The sequence below is a fragment of the Meleagris gallopavo genome, chromosome 2, assembly GCF_905368555.1.
Source record: "Meleagris gallopavo chromosome 2, MGAL_WU_HG_1.1, whole genome shotgun sequence".
In the NCBI taxonomy this organism is placed as follows: Eukaryota; Metazoa; Chordata; class Aves; order Galliformes; family Phasianidae; genus Meleagris; species Meleagris gallopavo.
In genome coordinates, this window is record NC_139405.1 from 37,531,553 (window position 1) to 37,550,802 (window position 19,250).

At 46.8% G+C, this 19,250-nt stretch overlaps 2 long non-coding RNA genes across 6 annotated transcripts in view; both read left to right on the plus strand.

Moving 5' to 3' along the window:
* LOC104909683 (uncharacterized) overlaps positions 1-19,250 on the plus strand; it is a 110,180-nt gene that overhangs the window by 11,656 nt on the left and 79,274 nt on the right. The gene's annotated exons all lie outside the window — the stretch shown is intronic.
* LOC146544938 (uncharacterized) lies at positions 7,541-12,601 on the plus strand. Its single transcript, XR_014882137.1, has 2 exons — positions 7,541-8,595; positions 9,176-12,601. It is a non-coding gene; the product is annotated as an uncharacterized LOC146544938 (long non-coding RNA).

Sequence of the window (19,250 nt, forward strand, 5' to 3'; positions counted from 1 at the left end):
TTTCTGAGTTTCTGGGACTTTTCACTGGTTCTTGTATGTAGACCCACATGGCTTATGAGGGATGTGCTGTAGCAGAGAGAGCTGAAACACTGGGGCAGATTTCTCTGGCCAAAGCAGTGCAGCTTTCTAGGGATTGTGGGGGGGTTTTGGGAGGACCGTAGTGGGGCTTGTCTCAGCTGGCAGTGACATCAAGGTAGCTGAACACAGCAGCATGCCTGCACAAGGTCTGGGCCCTGCAGTTTCCTGCTGGGGTGGGCAGCCATGGCTGGTGATGATTCAGTGCTGCTGAGTTGGGCAGTTCCCTCAGGGATATGTGAGGGACATGGGGTGGAGGGATGCAGTGGGCAATGGGCTGAAGCTGCTGTCCTGCAGAACTGGTAGGACTCCTGAGGCTGTGGCAGGGCAGAGAAGGCTTCTGCGGAGTATAAGAAGCACCAGAGCACTGCTGGCTGCATTCCTCTGGGTAAGCAAGCTGTGTGTTGGGCTGATGGAGCTAAGCTTCATTCTGTTCTGTGGATCACTGTGGAGTTTTCAAGGCATTGTGGATGGTGTGGAGGTGCCCAAGTATGTGGGATGGCTCTGTGACCTCCCCAGCAGCTGTGTCTGCTGCACTTGTGGCAGGTATAACGCTGCTTTAGCAGAGCTTTGCATAATTTCTTGAAGGGAAGGATTTAGCAAGACAAGAAAAGAGGAAATGCAAACGTCTTCCTTTTATCTTTATTTTTTGGGTTGGGCAGCCATATGCTCATGGTACCTCCATTCATTCCAGCAGCTGCATATGGTAGACACAGTGACCGGAAGCTGCGGTCCAGCTGTGTGTTTGTAGATGATGCAAAGTCTGGAAAATAACAAACATGAGCTCTCCAAGCAGGGGCATGGCATGGCCGTTACTGCACGCGCGCTGTAATTCAGGAACTAAAAGATGTCCCCAAGCTTCGTGCCTGGCCCAAAAGGGACATAAGAAGGGAACTGGTTCAGGGTGTATGCACAGCTGCACGGATCAGATGACACTGTCAGCTGAATCTGCCCCTAGCCAGTCCTGATTTATCAGAGCAGGAACCCTGACCTTTATTTGGGCACAGAAATACCATCTTGGAAAGCTCTGTGAAGAAGGAGAGCAAGGACCATAAGAATCCAAGGCATTTCTGTAAAGAAGAGTCTGGTTACAGACTAAGATATGCAGCCCTCCATAGCTGCGTGCTCCTCACTGGAGTTTGCCAGAAGCAGTCCCAAAGGATGCTTTCCAGGGGCCAGGCTCGTGGAACATTTAACATTTCCACTTATGTTTATCTAGAGGTGACAAGCACTGCTACACATGATGGTCTTGTTCCCAACTCTGCAAGGTGTGGACTCAGACTTATGGTGATCAGTGGCTGTTCGGTAGTGGCCAGCACAAAATGAGTTGGCAGTTGCCATTGGGTCCTGTGTCATGAAACCACTGTACATTGGCAGCTTCAGCTCAACAGAACAAGCTGGGACATTTTTCTCATTCTTACTTGGAACACAAAACCTGAGCTTGAGCTCTGCTTTCACATGGCATGGTGGCTGAAGATAGCTCTGCAGATCTGCATGGCCAGGACTTGACCATATTTCAAAACACATCTGAAAAGGGGAAGTGGAGAAGCCCTGTGGATTTCCTTTCAACCTCATCTTCACGGGTTGGGCAAATGATGCTTGGGACCGTTATGGCTGCAGCTGAGCTCTGAACACACACGGCCAGGACACTGATGCCATGAGACAGGGCACTGGGTTTTCTCTCATTGGCCTCAGTGAGATAGTGAAGGAAAAATAGGCTGCAGCCTGGGTTTTACTGTCAGGCCTGACCATGAGAGAATGCTTTCTTTTAAGCAAAGGCATTGCTTAGCAGTTACTTATTCACAAATGCTCTTCTTTCAAAGTCATAGAATCATTAAGGTTGGAAAAGACCACTGAAAAGCATCTAGTCCAATCATCAACCTATCACCACCATGCCCACTAAACTGTGCCACTCAATGCCACAAGTCCATAGGGACTTCTTTTCCTACTGCGTAAAGCAACAGGGACTTTCCATTTGCAGAAGGAAGGGAGCGTAGGTTGGTGGCTACAGCTCAGAAGTGCCAGCTTGGAGGTAAAACATTCATTAACCTGAAGGCACTGCCTTGCAGAGTTCTAATTATGGGCAGCTCTTAATCCCTTGTGTTATTTTTTTCCTAAAATGCACTGATAAAGGCTGAGAACAAATCCTGAAAGACAAGGCACTCAGAGGGACATCAGCAGCCTCTCTGCAGAGCAGAGTGGTGTTGTGCAATGCTTATCTGCAGAAATCTGCAATTCGGAGTACAAGGAGTGCCCTGTTTGCAGCAAGGCCACGTCTATGGCAGTGGCCATACATAGTAACTGTAGTTTCCCTCCCAAACATGACTTGGTTCAAGACCTTTCTCTAAACCTTTGCAGCAACTTGTGTACCCGCAAATTTCAGTTTCATAGTTCTAGAAAGCAGCACAAAAAGCTCCTCAGAAGAGCAGGTAGAATGCCGCACAGCTGCATGGATGGTCACAAGGAAATTGGTAGACCAGGAAATGGAAGGATAAGGAGAAGGTGCCAAGGTTAGAGATCATATAATTTATTTATCACAGGACTTGTTCTTCCACTTGCACACATTTCCTTCTGCATGGTGTCCTACTGTCCATCTCTGTGGGGTTGTGGGGAATGACCATACATCTCGGGTTCCTCAGACACTCTCTTTTCCCTCGCTTGTCCTGGAGATAATGAAATGCAGCGGTGCCTGCACTGTTGTTTCATTAATGCAGCTGGTTCTTAATGGCCCAATGATATTTGCTTAGGTCCTGTGGCCCCACAGGGGAAAAAATGGCTCTTCTAGCACAAGAAGCCTGATGGAAAGGGTGGTGTATGAGAGGAACAAAGTTTTGGGAAGCGAGGAAAAGTCAAATGAGTGCAAACACCAAAGCTATTCCCTTGCTTGAAAGGAATACTAAGAAAACTTGCTCAGTGGGTTGTGATGAGCTCATTCAGTCCGTTAGATTACTGGAAAAATCTTCCACTTTGAGAAGTATGTATGTGTCTGTGTTGAGTCAGAATCTGGCAGAGCTGCTTTAGTACACATTTTTGTTGTGAAAAAGTCCCTTTTGTCTTTTGTGAACCTGAAAAATTTCTGGCCTGAGTACGCTCTATGTTTCAAAGTTTTTTGCACAGAAAATGTAGGCGCTGCACTGTTGCATTCTGTAGGCAGTGTGGTATCTCTGGGCCTAGGGTGGGTTGGTTTTCTTGCTTGCAACACTTTTCTCCAGTGTTGCGCATCCCTGTATTGCTGTCCAGGCAGCTTTTATGCAGTGTACAAATAGCGGTGCATGAAAACATTGAAGCACACCCCTGCACATGTTCATGTACAGTTCATGTTTCCAAAAGTTTGCTGTAAGCGTTACAATTTTTTTCTGCTGAACTTCTTGGCATACTTTCAGTGCAAAGCTGGTAGCTTTCGTAAAATGAATGCAGCCTGAAGTGTGGGGGCTCAGAGAAAATAACTAGATCTGTGACACTGAGAAAACACAGTCACAGACACCACATACTACGCTGGGATGAGCACAGTAGCTGCAGGGGAGGGGTCATGTTCAAATATGCTATTTCAAGCAAAATCTGAGAGGAGGATGTGTGCTTGGCCACAGGAAGAGCGTTGTCTTAGTCAGAGCAGTTAATCATGCAACATGAAGAGAAGTACATACAGCAAGATTTCTGTTTCCAGCAGTTTTTCCTCCTCTGAAATGACTTGCATGTATTTTCTCCTTGCTATTTGTAGTATGGCAACATCTGCGCCCGGCCTTGATGAAAAGCCGGCAGCTCTAGGCGGTGTGAGCCACGCTGCCGTCACCAAGCTAACCTCCCCATGCCTCTTGCAGGCAGACAGAGACAAGGAGAGAAAAAAAATGTCCGGTGACGTCAATGAAGACCACACTCTGCTGGATAATATTACTGTGTGCCTCAACCGCCCACTCCCTTTAATTTACTAGAAGCTAAGCAAGCTGTTTTGAAACCCATAGCTTCCAGCATGTTTATGCTGCTCTCCTTCAACCAAAGGCTACTAATTGTCAGGAGCTTGAAAGCTACCTGATGCCTCGTTCAAAGCGCTGAAGCAGAGGGGATTTCCATGAGTAATAATTTCAGTCTGTGCCTGCGCAGCACACCGTAGGCTAGAGTAAATTGATCCAGCTGCTTGCAAGGCTGGATGGAAAAGTGCCCAGGGGGGCCGGAGTGCAGCACCAGATGGAGCTGGATGTCATCACGTGGGGCTCCCAGCTGCTGGGCATGCTCCAGCCTGGCTCCCAGCAGCTCGGCGGGCTGGGCTGCACCGCTCTCAGCATGTGGCTGGGTCGCCAATGTGTGTTGCAACATCTTCTCTTGTAATGAAGAGGACAATTTTGGATTAGCCAGAACTGTTGTCGTCTTTTGCTCAGCTGCAAATCTCCTCTGTGACAACGACTAAAAAAGCTTGCGAGAGGCCGGCTGCCTCCACAAATAACCAGAACTGGCAGGATTAACCTGTAACCCGGGGCGGCGTATACACACATCCCACCAGCCAGATGGCAGAGTTCAAAGATCCGCTTACTTCCTGGCCGAGGTTGCACAAGTTAATTTTTATCCTTGTTAAAAAGAAGTAAGAAAACATAGCAATAAAATGTGTGCTGCTTGCTATCTCTGGTTTTAATCACCCTTATTTTATTCCTTTGCATTTTGCTATTAAATAGGTTTGGGGAATGTTAGGAAAAGGCATTTTTTCTCTTTTGTGGAGATGTTTAAAATCCTGCTTGGTGTCTTTGTTATTTTACTGGGGTATTTGTGTGATCAATTCAATTTGGTCCTTTGGCAAGGAGTGTGAAATAAGAGGAACTAATTAAAATAGCAGGAACGCAATTCACCTTTTTTTTTTTTTTTTTTTTTTTCCAAATGAGCAATTCAATTAGAAGCACAGCGAGAGCTGGCACCCTGGATCTGGAGGCTCCTATGTGGAGGCTCCCGCAGGTCTGAGGCTGCTGCAGTTGGGGCCCTCTTGCCAGCAATGTGGGGAGAGCACCACGCTCACGCAATACTGCAACATGGGGACATTGTGCCACCCATGTTTGTACACATGCTAGAGCAAAAGTCAGCATATTTGACCATGAGGGCACTCTAGGTCCTTCCTTGGCCTTGAACATCTGACTTTCCTTACCTCAGTGCTAACTGTGACAAGAAAGGCTGCAGAGTGTGAGGTTCTGATAAGCACTTGTGTGCACTGGTATCATGTGGATGTCATGATGTGTAAGCAAAGGTAAGCATCCCAGCCAGCAGATTGCAGGAGCAGGAGGGGAAGAGTAAAGTTTGCAGGCTGTTTTCGTGAGGGTTTGTCCTTGCTGGCTGAACCATTATTGAGCATGTCTGAAGAGCTGCTGGCAGTGCAGCCACAAGCCTGCAGGTACCCTTCAGGAGAGCAGCACTGGGAGTTCCACACAGGGAGTTCATGATTAATTTTGCAGGCATTTATTGTGCAATATGTAATGGCCACCAGCCAGCTCAGAAGTTAAGCCAAAATATGACTGTCAAATGAAACAGTTACGTTTGGCAGATCTTTCTGAAGCTGCTGTGCGAAACAGGCATTTTGAAGCTAATTCCTGGGTTTTCCAGATCTTCTGCACAGCTTGGTCTTGTATCACGGTCCTCTTCATTTCCCCCTTTTCAGCAAATGAATTGGTTTTCACTTGCATGCTGTGTAAGTTTTAGGTTTTAGGATTTTTCCTATGGGCAGCCCTTTCTGTGCCCTGCTTTCTCCTGGTGATTCGTCCTTTAATGGTGTTGCAGGGAGCTCACCATGCTGTCTGAAAATAGACCTGCATTTTCTCTGAGCAGCCCGTTGGGCCCAGGTGAGGGTGAGGAGCCCTGCCCCAGTAAATGTGGTGCAGTGGGCACCTTCCTGTGGCGTGCCCAAAGGTGAGGCTGGTCAGCAAGCTGTGCTTGGACGCGGATCTGGCACAAATGCCCCAGTGATAAAGTTTAATGTGTAACCAAGGGCTTTTTCTTCTCTGTCAGCACTTGGCAAGAAGACACTGTAAATAAGGATCCCTGTGAGTAAATAGATATGTGTGGAGAGGGGAAGGGAGCTCCGGAGTAAGCAGTTTTGAAATCCATGCAAGGGTTGTTTCAAGTGATAAGGTCGTTTGAGTAACCTGCAAACCATACGGATGCCTGGTTTCAAAAACAGGAAAGCATCTTATTTGAAAGCCTTCTGAGGCAACACGAGGGCTTAGAAAAGAAACTGGCTTTGTGGTTAAGTGATCGTACTTCCTTATTGATATAATGATTGGGCTGGTGCAAGGCCTGATGGGATGGCAGTGCTGCCGACCGCAAGCCGAGCAGTTGTGATGACAAAGTGCTGCAACCGGCTGCGGGGCTTTTTGCAGGGATGAGAAATCTCAAAGTTTCCCTTTTCATTTCCTCTTGTGCTAGTCTGAAGAGCTGTGTGTGTGTGTGTGTGTGTGTGTGTGTGTGTGTGTGTGTGTTTGGTTTTGTTTTTCTTCTCCCTCTCATTTTCAGAAATGTAGCAAGAAACAAGTAACTAACCCATGTGGGCTGCCACCCTCCTCATGCTGCCTGCTGAGCATGGGCAAAGCATGCCTTTGTGAGGAAATCAGCCCTGTCACACAGAATTTGCTGATGCTGTAGCATTTCCCTGCAGGTAAAACCAAGCCACGTGCTTTCTGTCCGGTCTTTGTTTTGGAGTAAGAAAATGAGTTAAAGTTTCCATGGGATACACGTGGGCACACGTGAGGGGGATGTACACGTGTGTGGCAGAGCACAGCGTGATCCCTGCTGACAGCTGGATTTACCTAGCAAACAGCAGCCTGTCTTACCCAAAATGACACAGCTAAAACAAGTCCAGAACAGTGAGTTATTGGTGATTGAACCTGGGGATGTGCAGAGCTGAGATCCAGGTTTTGCCTTCTGCAGGGTACATGGTTTCAAGTGAAGGTTGTACTCCTTCGCCTTGGGTTTGTGTTCGTCCACTCCCTGAGCAAGGGTGGGTACCTGCATGTGTCCCATTCCCACTGTGCTAGAAGGCACGTTTCTACCTCTCCATCACCTCTCCTTGCCATGTGGGGCATAGCCTTTGCTTCTTCCTCATGGATGCAGCTGCTGTGGAGATCTGGCAGAGACGGGGTTGGCCAACAGGACACGGAGTGTGCATTTTGAATGCTATTCAGCTGCAATGTCAATGGCTCCTCAGTTATCTTACAGAAAAGAAAATATTTTAAAAACGTTAGGAAATTAATTTAACTAGACTTGGAGCAAAGCTTTTTGGCTAAAAATTCAGGCTTCAGCCAACATGGCTGGCTTTTGCCAACTCATTGCTTTGGTCCTAGAAGCCAGCAATGAAAAGCAAGTAAGAAAAAAAAAAAATCTTCTCCATTGCCCATTAGAATTAATTGTGCTTTTTTGTAAGTCTCATAAATCCTGCCCAAATCACGTCATCAAGCCACAGGGAAACTGAAACCTTGCCCAAGGCAGGAGCCAGCAGAGCTGTTCAGACTCGAAGGGTTGTGCTCAGGGACGAGCTCAAGGCGCTGTGATGCTGTTCTGAGTGGGGACTTGTCTGAGTGGAGAGCATGAGCCTCTGCTCCTCTCTGAATGCCAGGAGAGCTGGAGGGGCAAAGCAGCCATCCTCCCCTCATCCCAAGGAGATCTTTGTGGGGCTTTTCCTCTCAGAGGGGTGGCCAGAAGGGAGGAGTAGGGCTTTGCACCAGGAAGGACCCTTCTGAGTTTGTTACGTTTTCCTTTTGGCATCGAGTAGGTGGAGGGAGGGGGATTAAAACATGATGTCTGGACTAAGCTCACAAGGATTCTCCACTTTCTTGTGGTGCTTTGTTACTTTGTTATAACTCCAGACAGGAAAACAGGCTCTCAAATGGAGGAAGAGCCTTCTTGTTGATCTCTGCTCTCCTGGATACAGGGCCAGGACGCTAGCGGCATCTCCCTGGGAAAAGAGAGCTCCCCCAGCCCTGTCCTGCCAGAGGAGTGCAGAGCACAGCCTGAAGCAGTGGCTGGCCCTATACAGGGGCACATTCGCTGAAAGAAAGATGTTATGCCACTCCTTGCTGCACCTCCCAATGTTCTGTAACACACAGTGAAGGGGAGTGCAGCAGCCCTGCATGGTCCAGCAGTGGTGATTAGTGCCATCTGAGTACTGCAGCAGAAGCTGAAAATGGTTGCTTATTTTTACCTGTTTTTTTTTTCCCCATCTGTAATGCAGGCAAAAGCATAAGGGGGATGATGATTTTCCCCCCCCTCCTCCACCAAGGAGCTAGTGGAGCCCCTCAGCTCTGCAGTCCCAGCACCCTGCCCTTTGTGCTCAGTCAGGCTTTTGTCAGACTCATCATTATTTCAGCTGCGTTTTTGCTGCAGAGGAATGCAGGTGTTTCCTCTGCTTCCACAGTGCACCCATGCTCTGATTTCTGAGCGGCTGGGGAAGCTGCTTATGCGTGTCATGTTGTGCTCAAAGGAGGCATTTGAGGAAAATGTGGATGCAGTTCAGGCAGATGACCAGGGGAATGGCACATTTGCATGCGCTTGCATGTGAGTATAATTTAAGCAGGCAATGTGCCGAGCTTGCTTGAAAATCTGGCCCGTGTTTTTCCATTTGCGGGTGTGGGGTTTTTTTTTTTTTTTCCTTTTTTAAGTTAAGAAAAGGCAAACACCTTGTTCCTTCATTTGATCTGCAATAACCTGAGCTGGTTCCCTTGGAAAGCTTATTTATTCCTCGTGGATGCTGAATTTTGAGCATCCTGAGAAGAGATGGCGCGCAGATGGGGTTCTTTGTTGCTGAAGCTTTTGTTGGACAATTATGAGGTTCATTTATATAGCTGTTTATATATTAAAATTGTTGGGTTGCCTGGGGCTACGGATAAACGCTCCTTGTTTTACATATCTCTAAATAAATATAAAGGCACATTATTAATGGATACAGCTTTAAAAGCAAACACCCAGAGATGCACTTACAATAAGGGGAGGAAAAACCAAGGTTACATCATGTTGCTCAAAGCCAATTGCTTTGTTTTCTAAAATGTTTCTCTGTAGGACACAGATGATTTTTTTGACTCCTTCAGTGTTTGAGCATCCAAAAAGTCTCATGCTTGTTCCAAAATTCTTTCAACAGCATCCCAAATGGCATTAACAGACAGTTACAGTATTTTACTGTCCAGCGTATCCTCTCCTCCCGATGGACTTGTGTTTGGCGGGGAGATCTGGGAGGGAATATTATTATATTTCTAGAGAGTGGCATCCCTGGTGAAGAAGGAACTGGCTTTTTGGGGCTTTCCAGTCCACGTCATTGCGCAACCTTAAGATGCGAAGCTGCCCCTTGTACAAATGCAGGAGGAGCTCCAGGTGAGCACAGTGAGTCACCAGAAGGAGTCTGAAGCCTACTGCTCCCTTCAGGTGCCTACTGCAAATCCTTCAGGTTACCAGGCAGATAGCTAGCTACGGCTGGCACAAGAAAACATTTCTGAACTTCATAGGGAACCATTATTATTGGCAGTCATGAATCAGATGTGTGCTCTCCACCACCCCTGTTGCACTGCTGAACTGGGGTTTGGATCTGCAGGGCTGGTGGAGGACTGCTGCCTCGCTGCTCTGGCTGCAGAAAGGATAACAGGCCTTTTGCTGCCATTCATGCCTGCATTTTTGGATAGAGGGTCCTCACCTCCTGGGGAGCCAGCCAAAACCATGGGATGACATTTGGGTCTGGGACTCTGTGAGCCAGGAATACCTCAAATACTGTTTGTTGAGACATTAGCTCCAGTGGCCAGAAAACTCCTGGGAGTTCTGCAACTCATTCCCTCCAACCACCCAGCATTCAGCCAGACTATGTTTCTCTGGTCTTCCTCCCACCAGCAGTGCTCTGTCTGTCACCAGTGGTTGGGTCTCCTGAGGGGAGAGAATGGAGTTGATGCTCTATGTATGCTGTCAGCCACCAGCTATCTCCCCCGTCAGACAGCCGGGCACCACACGTGCTTGGGACTGTGCAACACGAGGGACACGCTTCCAAACAGCACGGCGTTAGGCTGGGTGCTGGGTGTATTTTACTTTGGAGTACTGTGATAACTTCTCAAGCTTCCACTGTGAGGAGCAGAGATGAAGGAGAAACAAGTGTTGGAAATCTGGAGACAAAGAATAATAGAGCAGCCTGAGCTGATCATACTCCAGCCAAAAAAATCTCCAAAGCAGCAAAACAGAGATGGATAAAGGATTGCCAGTGAGTCAGAGGGAAGGAACGGCAGCCTTGTCTCTTGTTGGAGCAAAGAATCTGTAATGGAAGAAGATTAAGTGCCAGGGAACTAATATCCCTCTGCAGTGATTGTTTGATCCCTCCTGTTGCCTCCAAAAAAGCAAGTTGCTGCTGGCTAGCAAGTGAGTGAAAGACGTGGTCCAAAAACTAATCCAGTCTCTTGTGCCAATAAGCGCATCTGTTGGTGTGTCAGTGTTGATCCTCCTTCAGTACATGCCACATGCTCGTTTCTTTACACAAGATGGGTTGGAAGGGCCATTAACTAGATTAGAAATTCTAAGGAACAATTAAAAAACATGCTGCTGCTTCGCTTTAATCTTCTCTCCTTTAGCTTCCAGGCTTGTTTTCATGCCGGTCTGACACAGTCCTAAGTTGCCTGCCGGGGGTAGGCTCTCGTTGCACAACACAGTGGGTGCTGAGCTGTGTAACATCCTACAGCAACTTAGCACAGCACAGCAGCCCGGGGGCTCTCCATCAAAGGAATAACCCCAGCAGCAGGCAGGGTCAGAATTGCATTTACCCCTGAGAGGAGAAGGAATGAGCTGCAGAACTGTGCGACTGAGGGCAGTGGGGGGTTTGCAGCGCAGAAGCAGCCCTGCTTGGAGCTGATGCCCTGAGTAATGTCTGATTGCAGGGGGTGTTTGCTGAGATGGGAAGCTGCTTCATAATTGCCACCGTATTGTACAAATGCAGTGGGAATTTCATGGAGGACATAACGTATTCTAAAATGACTTTTTTTATTCCTTGGGTAAGTGTTTTCCTCATGCAGAACAGCATTTATTGCTATTATTAATGGTCTCACTGGTCCTTGTGCTCGTTCTGAATCTTTATGGTTACTGTTATTGTACAATATTGAAGGTACAGGCAGATCCTGCCTGCCTGCATAGCAAACAGTAGCAGTTAAGAATTGGGGTTTTCTCAGGTTTGGGCACTAAGGTATCTAGGCATTCTCTCCTATGTTGGTTTTTTTTTTTGTGTGTGTGTGTGTGTGTGCTGAAAAGCCTTCATCATCACCACATATAGAATGTAACAGCAAAATGCTTCCCTACTGTAGGAAATTAAGGGCAGTATAATTGCTCTTTTAATCTCTTTGGGATTTTAGAAATGAATGCTGTAGTGTCCCAGTATTTCTGTAGGGCTGTGTTTGCTTATCCTTTTTACATTCTACAAGATTTTTCCATATGGTTATAGCTTAGGATGCATTACAGAGGCCTTTCATCTTCCCCTGGAGCACAGGATGAAACGGGTCGTTGATGGAATGAAGCAGCGAGACTTGTGATCCTGTGCTCCGCTGCATCTGATACGGCCAATCCCGCACTGCCAGGAAAGCCATCATCCCTTTTGGAACTAAATTACTTGATGGGGCTGCTTTAAAATTGGAGCTACACCTATTTGATACTTTTCTGGATGAAAGAAGATTTGTCACTCTTCTTATTGCAGAGTGCCAACAAGGTTTAAAATCAATATCAGCCACGTTCAAGTGGGAAGAAAATGAAAGAAACAATTCTTCCACAGAGCCAGTCCTGCTTTCCTGCCTCTTCTGTAGCCGCAGAGATGTCTGCCAATTCTGGCATGAGAAGACATTAAAAAGTTCTTAAATACTAAGAATTCTTCTTTATCTTTAAATGTAGACCAATGGGAACACAGTGTAAATGGACAAAAGAGTGGAGTCGATCAAGCAGTTAACGTGGTTCTTCCTGCTTAACAAAACATACAAAATAGCCTGAGTGTGTTTGGAAAAGACTGGTGTGAGGCAGTGGGTGCTGCCTCCTGCCTGCTGAGCGCTGGACTTCCCGTATAAGCCTGAGGCTGGGCGTGAGCACAGGCCCAGATCATCGTCAGCTTCCAGTAGTCCAGGAGAGCTGACCTGAGATGCCGGTGTCTCACTTGGTCCAAGCACTGAGTACCTGTTGTATCTACTGAGTCTAAGCACAATAAACCGTAGTAAATCAGGATCTTGGCACTCACAATGCAGACATCTGAAATGAGCAGAAGCTCTCTCAGGAGATGTTTCTCCCAGCTACAGAAAGAGGGAATAGCTGCATTACAAGAGGGATGGTTAAATCATGGTTTTGGATTTTTTGTTTTGTTGTGATTGTTGTTTTTTCTTCCAAACTGCTCTGAAGCTTTGAAGAGGAAGCCATTACTGGAGTACAAATTACTCTTTATTTTTTATTTTATTTATTGCCTCATTTTCAAGTAATGAAATTCTGAACGTACCTCCTTGTGAGCTGCTGAGAAAAAAGGAAATGCAAGAGGATTCTTAATGTTGCTAATAAAGTCAGGCGAACACTTTGCCAAAGAATATTTTTATTACAAAAATACCATTTTATTAATACAAATGGCCTTGATAGGATCACGCTTGTTGCAAAACAGTTTTGTTTATAAAAATATACAGACCAAATTATCTGGTACAAAATGTTCCATTTTCATCTGGTTGGAATAAGCGATGGAATTTTTAAATGGAATGTATTCACCTAGAGTATGGTTTTGTGTGGGTGGAAACTTCAGTCAGTGGGGACAATGCAGACGGAGTGGTGGTCCACTTGGCACCTCTGCCCTTCTCTGCTTGGGAAGAGGCTGGGAGTTTGCTGCAGTGCCCAGAGCAGCCTCCTTTGCTTTCTCTGCTCAGTATGACCCGTTCTTAATGCCTTTCTTGGCTAGCAGGCAGCATGATTTGAACCACAGGTTATTTCCTTTGGACTGAAGTGGAATAAATGGGACCTGCAAGCAGTGCATAATGATTGTGGCTGTGTGTGAGTGAGGATGTTCAGTCATTCATCCAGCCGTGGTATGTGGGCAAAAATCCGTCCCCTTTACTCTACCTGAAAAACATAGCCATTTGTTTTCTTGGGACTATGGGAGGAGTGAAGGCATGGGTTGATCCTGGGGTGGTGGTTTGAGGAGCTGAAAAGTATCCCATTATCCCCAGAGGAGTGGGTACCTGATGGAAGTAGCACCCAGAGCATAGGGCAAGCTGCAGTCTGTATGGATGGGAGCACAGACACGCTGCCAGGTGTTTGCACACCCATGTCTATGCTATCCTGAACAAGCTATTTGCATGCCACGGGCTCCAGCATACCTTAGTTTTGGTTTCCATTGCACAGTGTAGCCCTGGCCTACCCACTGGTGTCCAGGGCCTGGCACGCATGGTCTGCAGGAGATCTGCCTGCTGGGACAGTGAGAGGGAGGGCTGTGCTGTGCTGTGTGGTAATGTTTAATGAGCCACACATGGACACAGCCCAAGTGCTATGTGTGCAGCTGAGCATTCGCACGTCCTGCAGTGCATGAGGGGCCAGTGGCACCCTGTGCTCACAGCGCTTAGAGCTGTGTCTGCTTCATCTGAGCTGCTTGTTTGCTTTTCCTGGAACTGAACTCCCGAAGGATGTAGCACGAAACTTCTAAACCCCAGCAAGGCCTCTTTGCCTTGTGATGCTTGTTTTCATTTTACTGTGGACTGCCATGAAAATAATTTGTGATTAAAATTGAAAGCTCCCTTGCAGCTGCCAGGGCGGGGGGTGTTGAGGCGATCCCTCCGGGGGGACCTAACCCCCAGCCCTCAGCGCAGCTCATTTTTCCAGCCGGATCCATGTGTGGGATCCATTCCCAGATCTCATCAGGGCAGACCGCCTCGCACCGGCCCAGGGGTGGCCGGGGAGGAGAATGCAGCCCTTGTGTGATCCGCCTCTGCGCTACCACAAGCTACTGAAACTCTTTGTAAGGAAGGGGGAAGCTTGATGTAACCAAAGCTCACAGGTTTGCGGTGAAAAGTCAGGACAGCAGGTCTTTGTGCACGGTGGATTTATGGCACGTAAATAAGTTAGTGTGCTAATTGTGGCCGGTGTCAAAGGTAGCAGGCTGGCTGTTAAAAAAAAAAAAAAAGGCTCACAGGGTGATTTATTTGGGTTATTTCACATGTACTTGTGTGAAATACGTTTATAGATCCTCTGCCTCCCTTCCTCGCACTGTAATAGTCAGAACAATGAGCAGCATTAAGTGCAGGCTGCCCACGCTTCCTCCCAGGAGTGCCGAGCTGCAGCAACCAGAAATCATTAAACTGGGAGAGAGAAAATGACTTTTGGCTGCCTCTAGCCCTCATGACAGTGTTGCTCTGCAATCTCTGTGCTGAATGGAAACTGTTTCCTTTCCACAAGCTCTAAGCTTACAGACTGGGTTTCCTGCTTTCCTGTTAGTGCCTCCACCTACCCAGACAGCTCTGACACTTCAGACTTAGTGATCAGCTATTTTCTACCACAGCTCTTTTAGCAAAGGTTTTACACGTTGTTTTAACAGCTGACTAAGCAGTGAGCCTGCAAGTGAAATAAATGAATGTAGGGCTTTTTTTATTGGGCTAACTGACAAGGCTCTGTCTCAAAATGCCAAGGCATTTATCTCTGCAAGCAGCCTGCATGGCGGATGGGCTGGCATTCAGCACTGGGAGGCACGCTGTGCCAGGGCTCCAGTGGGGTGAAACAGCACGTGGATGCTTCAGATGCTTGAGGAGACCTGTGCCTAGGGGTACTTCCATGCACCCAAAAAAGGCATGCATGAAACATCTGCATTGTGAAGCAACAGTCGGAATATGTGCTGAATATAAATCTCAGCTTTGAAAAGAGTTAATGCATAAAAAAGCAAATCATACATAGGAGAAATTTTACTGAGAGAGTGGACCACAAATGCAACACTACGAAGTGATTTTCATATCAGAGAGCCTCCATCGTCTCTGGATGTCCCAGAATGGCACTTTCTGAGGCACTGCAGTCGAGCTGGAAGCAGCCAGCCAGCTCCGAACTGACTTTACATATATATTTACGTCTCCCTGTACTGAGTTCCCTCCACAGTCAGGATAGTGCAGTCATTCTGAGCACATTTCCATGGTGCTTTCAGCTTTCATACTCACTTTTGCAAATTACTTCCAATATATCTCAAACAATGAACCAAGCCTGTCTTCAGTTAGTGACAGATGTACCTTGAAATATTCAAAGCACTCAAAAAGTTCTTCTATCTTTGGTCTGATCCTCAGCCAATTTATGTCTAGCCTTGTTTAAGCCTTTGTTTTATTCAGATATTAACACCAAAAGCATCTGTAGGCTTCCATTTTAACATTTGCTGATCTACTGGCCTTTATCACAAACAGATCTTCAATCATACCAGGGCTGGTGGGTGGGGAAAAGAGTGGACGGTTGTGCAGATTTAAGAAACTGGGAAAATAGGTGTCACTGGCTGGCAGTGGCACATTTCTAGATGTGTTTGTGCCTGCCTCCATGGGCCTACTAGTGCTGAAGAACTCAGCAGCTGCAGTGTCCTTTGAGACTGGGACGAGGTGGCATTGCTATTCCTTGGGAGGAAGCTTGGAGTGAATTAAGTGCCTATGGAAAATGTTGGGAAGGCAACTCTGCAAAACTGAAATCGTTCTCTTTTGTACTAAGGATCAGGCTTGGGGCCAGGTGGAAGGTTTGCCTCCAGTGTGTGTGGAACTGAGAAGGATGCTCACTGTCAGATTTTCTGCTGAATGGGTCAATAAGCCCACCTCAGCTGAGGTGAGAATGTCTTTCATGGGCTGCCTGGGAGGCACTACTGAATGTAACGCAGCACTGACACTCCTGTGAATCGATTTCTCAGAATGCCATGCCAAGCAGATGAGAAGCTTTGTCAGACAGTTTGGGTCAAGCCTGTCACCTGATCCCTGACCTACAGCTTATGGGAGCAGAGTGCAGTGGATGAAGTCATCAGAAAAGTGCAAAGGTCACGGGTACTTGTGGGGAGAGATGGTTGTGCAAGGAGAACAGTGTATTCAAAATAAATCATTAAATCAAAGATGCCAGCCCTGGGCAGATGTGTCTCTGTGCTGTGTCTGGTGCCTGTGGCGGGTGGCTACAAGAGCTCTCACGCCATGGGCTTCAAGTGTACGGTCACCACTCAGCATCAGAGAAAAGTTAGTGTGCAGTGCTGTGTGCCTTTGCTCCCCTAACCTGGAGGACAAAAGCGTACAGTGAAAAGGATTTTTCGAAGCAGTGCAGCAGGCAAGCAGAAAAAAGAAGGGAACTGTGCTGTTGCAGCTCTTCATTGCATGCAAGTGAGGGTAGTTTTCTGCTTTCCCTTCTGTATCTCCATGTTGATCCCAAGATTTGCGAGATTTTAGATAGGCTGGAAGCTCTTGTCTTTGTGGTTTGGACAAGAGAAGGAACAGGACTGTTCTGGCTAAGAAACTTGGGATATGAATAACACATTTGTGGGCTCCCCGGCAGGGCACGCTGACTGTTGCATGTACCAGAACAATGTTGGTTGCTTTTTCTGGCATGGCATTTCAGCTCTTTGCCCTAACATGATTGTGAGATGGGGGCAGCATTTTGGAAAATAAGAATACAGAGATATGCAGACATCATTAGTGTGAGGATTTGCTTGAAGAGTTGGAAAATTAAATGAGGAGAGTATAATGAGAGTTAAAAGAGTGATTTAGGAGTGTAGGGGCAGCAAGATGCCAAGGCTCTGGGTAGATAAATGGAGCAGTAATTTGGAGTAAATTGCAGCGTAACAGTTCTGTGCCACATGTGCACTGTGGGATTCTAAAAGTCACGCACGTTTAGCCCCTAAAATACTCAAGGCTAAACATGCTACTGCTGCAGTGGCATTGTGCATCACTCACAGACTGTAGTACATTTGTGGCTTTTTAAAGCTGGGACAGTTTCAGATCTTCCACAGGTTAATCTGTTTATGGCTCCTGGATCCTTGTGTGGGAACGGCAGTAATGAAGTGAGGAGCTGAGAAGAGTCTGGAGAATGAAAATCCAGAGATGGGAGAGAAGTAGTAGGAGGTGGGAGGTGTCTGTGAGCCTCCGAGGTGGTGGGAGGCAGTTCAGGGCAATGATGAGAAGCAAAAAGGCTCTGGTAAAGTGATGTGGTCAGTTTGCTCTGAGGCTAGGCAGGGGACCTTTTCTCCCAAGGTCTTCTCTGATACCAGGGGAAGCTGCCAGTTTGGGACACATGACCCCACGGCCCTTAGCAGCTGGGGTTCATTACATCCCAGCCCATGCCAGACAGCCCAGCTTCCCACTGGGGGAGGGTCTTCTGTGCATAATTTGAAGTTTCTCTTATCATTTGGAGAGCACTGTGGGAGCAAAGGAGTTGTAGTGTGTTGAGCTGATGCTGTTTTTTGCTATTAATATCAGTGACATTGTAATTTTCATTGCTGTAAAGGTACCCAGAGCACAAGGCCAGGGTGAACCTGCTTGGAATTAGAGGCATTTTTTTTCTTTTTTCTTTTTTCTTTTTTTTAATACTAGAATGAACAAATGGGCTTTCCAGCAAGCAACCTTTGCTTTTGTTGCCATGGTCTATCCTCCTTGCAGGAAAGCTCTCGCTTCAGAAAGACTCTGCAGCTGTGCAGATTGGGAAGGGCTGTTCACTGAAAAGACAAAAAAAAAAAAAAAAAGTAAAAAGCAACTGCTGAAAGTAAGAGCTAGACTAATGTGGAGATGAAAGCATTTATGCAGAGCAGAGGTGGAGAATTCTGGATCTGTGGAGTGGGCGGAAGTGTCCTAATGAATGAACAGTATGATGCTTGGCTGTCTCGAATAACAAAAAGGGAAGGAGGGTGCTAGGTTTTGATAGTACAGACTCTGGAAAAAATGAGAAGCTGAGAAGAGAAGGAAATCATGGCTAATTTAAAACCGCCTTGGAGAAGCAGGTGGGAGGAAGACCTTGAACATTTGCTATACTACAATTTGAAAGTGAGGAAATGGAAAAACAAGAGTTGGAAGGCAGAAGAGGGGAGGGCTCTTCTCCCTCTCACTCCATAGTGAGCAATGCCAATTCTTATGGAGAATATTAGGGATATTATGAGAAAATGCAGAGCTCCTGGAGTGAACTGTCCTAAGGGATGGGCTGAGGATAGAGGATGAAGCCAGTGGCTCTGAGAAATACAATGATGATGCTGTGAGTCAGAGACTCTTGCACCAAAATATTTACATTTTGCCTGTATTCTCAAAATTCTCCTCAAGAAATGAAGGTAACCCTTTTTGTCAGGTTTCAGTCGTACTATCAGGTGGTGGGTTAGGGGGTAGATAGCAGCCAAAGGAGCTTTATCAGCTCTTCCTGCTGTTAATTGTTTTGGACCAAGCTCCTGTTGACTTGGTTGGGTGTGCTCTGGGTGACTGACCAGGGAGCTGGGATGCCTCTCCCCAGTGAGCCTGTATTTCCTTGAGCTGTATGCTTAGCACTGCAGAGGTGTTGGCTCCATTATACAAGTTGCATGTGAGAGTGGCATTGTGCCCTTCTTGAAAAGTTGCCTGGGCTCATATCTCACATTTTGTACAAAGAGAGTGAGAGTCATCCAGAAAAAATAGGTAAAGCAGCCAATACAATCAGTTTCGATGTATTATCCTTTTCTCAAAAAACCTGAACATCTCTCCAAAATAATCAGAACTGGTAAATAACATCTACTCTATGCAGAGGAAGTATGGCATGATGGGACTGCAGGCGAGTTCCAAGGAAAACACTTGGAATGGTTTGGCCAGTAACAATGAACTAAACTGAAGAAAACTGGATGGTGAAGTTTGTATAGGCTATACTGGTGGGGAAAAGGGGCACAGGACCTGCTGGAGGTGTGTGGTTGGCCACAGAATGTGGTGGTGGCCTTGGGAAGGGCAGGCACATGCTGCTTGTGCTGGGCTCACTGCCTCACCCCCTTCCAGACAGCATGTCCCAACCACCAAGTCCAGCTCAGGGCATGCAAATGGAGCACTGTGACCATGGAGCAGGTTCATGGTGGTCTATCAGTCAAGTCCAAGTCATTGCAAAGAGGGGAATTTTGATGTTGTGAATATAAATACATCTGTTGTTTTTCTCTTTGCTGTCTGCTATGCCAACTATTATCTGCTAGCATGAGACACGTACTCAGTTCATGATCTCAATACCAGCACTGAATGAAGATATAGCACTATATA